This window comes from Buceros rhinoceros, unplaced genomic scaffold (assembly GCF_000710305.1).
Source record: "Buceros rhinoceros silvestris isolate BGI_N320 unplaced genomic scaffold, ASM71030v1 scaffold28394, whole genome shotgun sequence".
Lineage (NCBI taxonomy): Eukaryota > Metazoa > Chordata > Aves > Bucerotiformes > Bucerotidae > Buceros > Buceros rhinoceros.
The window spans coordinates 3,900-6,605 of record NW_010406993.1 but is presented as its reverse complement, the minus strand read 5'-3'; the positions used below and the strand labels follow the sequence as shown (position 1 = coordinate 6,605).

Genomic DNA, 2,706 nt, shown 5'->3' with positions numbered 1-2,706 from the left:
ATTTTAAATATAAAACTACAGCTCAATATTTTCTATTGTGCTGAAGTCTGACAGAAAGGGAGGACTTCTGAAATGGGAAATACATTTAATACAAAATTCTCCCAGTGGGAAAACTACAGACAGGGGAAATATTTACTTTTAAAAAACGGATGGAATGTGCTGTCTTTTACACTTACCCTAACAGCCCAGTGAGTCTCTGTTGAAGGCGGTGTAATCAGCAGAGGACTGCTACTATCATGCTAAAAATTAAACAATTTTTTATTCTTATGTATATATATATATAAATACACACACTTCTGTCTCTAATCCTCACTAACTGCTGTAAGAGATGGCTACAGACAGGAAGCTTAACTACACCGAGAAGAAAAAAGGCTCCATGTAAAAAAAGGAGTCCTGCTGAGGTATACTACTCGTACAGTTCTTCGGTAAGAACATGAGGTGCATCAGGTACCCAAACAGAGAAGCGAGACAAGCTAGAGGTTCACAGCAGCCGCTGCAGGCAAAGCTGCAGTCACCCCCTTTACCACACACTCCCGCTGACCAACACCAAAAGCCATCTTTTTTCTTCTTCCTCCTCCTCTTTTTTTTTTTTTCATAAATTTAGAGTTTTGCCAGATCAGCTTCCTGAACGAGCTGACTGTAGTTAAACTTGCACCAGCTTTGCAGTCCAGGAAGGGGCTGGTACGTAACACCCCAGAGGACAGGACTAGGACAGCTGCGACTGCAGTTATCTTAAGGAACAGTTTGTCAGCAGCCTCAAGCCTCAGAACCGTGAAATAAATGACACAGAAGATCGTTCCAACGGAACAGACGTACATTTAGGCATAGATTACTTACAAATTTAGGAGGTGGCACAGTCAGGTTCAGACTGCTCAGGTTCACATCGTGGCCATTCTGTGCACATGCTACAAGGCGCAACGCGACATAGAAACCCTAGAAACAATAGTGTTTTCCATTAGAAAAGGAACCAGTTCAAACCAGTCTCCAATAATCCATCGATGATTTGTACTAACACTGTACACGTGCATCTCATACGGAAACAGCAGAAGCACAGCCCCACTCAGTTAACAGCACAGGGAGAACCACCCCACCGCTTTCAACGTTACGGCGACATGGAACCACGAGCAGAAAACTCCAACAGTAGTTCTTCAGAAGGATTCTTCCATAATTAAGTAAATTTCAACAATTTAAAGGTAACTTGGAATTTGACATTCCAAGCCATTTTTAGTAATGCTAGTTCTAGTTTTTCATGCAAAGAAGACTTCTAAAATAAATCTTAAAATCACAGTTTGTATTTGTGACAGTGACTGTATATCGATACATCACAAACCCTGATTATTTACAAAACAAGGGAGAGACAGAAAATGAGATCCAAACCCTCCACAAGCCTCACTAATATAGCTGGATATGAGCAGTGCTAGGAAAAAACCATCTTGTGAACAAAAACTTTACAACAAAAAAAGCTAAGGATAACTCCTCTTGATAGTGGGGTTTTCTTGAAACCAGGCTGATCTGGGGATGGTAACACAAGAGGTCCACAGGTACACTTCATTTACCTGTTTATCCAAGTATCCTTTACCCTCTGGGTCAGCCAAATCCCATATCTGTAGAGACACAAAATACAAGCCATTATGATTTTAAGGTAAAACTTCACTCAGCTCAATATTCCTACTGTATGTCTTCTTGAACTGTCCCTTGCAGCTTTCAAGTTACGCCATACAATGTTGTTTAATTCTCAGGTTAACAACTCAAATGTTACACAAAAGCCAAGTCTTTCTTTTAGATTCCTGCGAAACTCAGAAAAATCCTTTGGAGCTGTTACCAGTCTGTCCTTAACCTGATGTCCTATGGGTCTGGTTTGCATTCCACAAAATTCACTTTTGCAAACCCTTCAGCTCAATGTTAGCTGCAGTTAAACAAGCGTACAAATAATTACTGCATTATCTAACTCCTTCAACTTACTTTCCCAAGGATAATATCAGAGAGCCCCGATTTTTTAAGAAACAGCGCAGCTTCATTTGCCCCAACTCTGCCCGTATATGTTGGATCTACCTGAAAGATAAAAATCCACATTCAGTTGAAGCATGTCTGTCATGCAAGCGGAGATAAGAAATGAAAGGTCTCGTCTCTAGCTCAGACGGAGTCAAACGAGCATGCTCTGCCCCTCAGCAGAGGCTTTACAGCAGTTTAGCACTGCAGTGGGGAAAGGGAAGAGAGGGAAATCTTGGGGAAGAGGAAATTGAGCTTTATTTGAAATTCTTTTTTAAGAACTTACCTGTTTATAATAAGTTTCATATAATGGATTCCCAGCGGAAAACTGAAAAACAAGAGAGACAATAAGAAAACAGAGAACGAGCTGCAGTCACGGAGAGCCCAGCTCCAGGGGCTGGCGGAAGTGCTCAGCACTGTGTGGCTCACTTCTGTCAAGAGCACCAAGTAGGTTTATTCGCTGTGTTCCAAACTGGATACCTGACATCCCGAGATTCCCCAACACTTGCGCCAACAGGCAACTGTCACCTCTTAAAACTCCTGTCCACCAGCATTCGTACCCACACTCGCACTTTTAATTAACCACACCACACAGTAACAAGGTTTTGTAGGACAGCTTTGAACTGTTTGCCAAGATCCTTCAGGTGACAGTTTGAGCACTGCTGATATCAACGGCAGAGTTCTCGATGCAACACTGAACAGACTAGCTCCCGCATT

At 41.9% G+C, this 2,706-nt stretch overlaps 1 protein-coding gene across 1 annotated transcript in view; it reads right to left on the bottom strand.

Annotated features, from left to right (window-relative positions):
- The window catches only part of EPS15L1 (epidermal growth factor receptor pathway substrate 15-like 1), a 29,285-nt gene extending 26,977 nt beyond the window's left edge, over positions 1–2,308 (bottom strand). The window contains exons 1-5 of the mRNA XM_010134335.1: positions 2,276–2,308; positions 1,963–2,052; positions 1,557–1,604; positions 838–933; positions 177–239 (exon numbers count right to left, since the gene is read on the bottom strand). The gene's annotated coding sequence lies outside the window, so the exon portion shown is untranslated. The remainder of the gene's footprint in view (positions 1–176; positions 240–837; positions 934–1,556; positions 1,605–1,962; positions 2,053–2,275) is intronic.
- Positions 2,309–2,706: the final 398 nt, after the last annotated feature.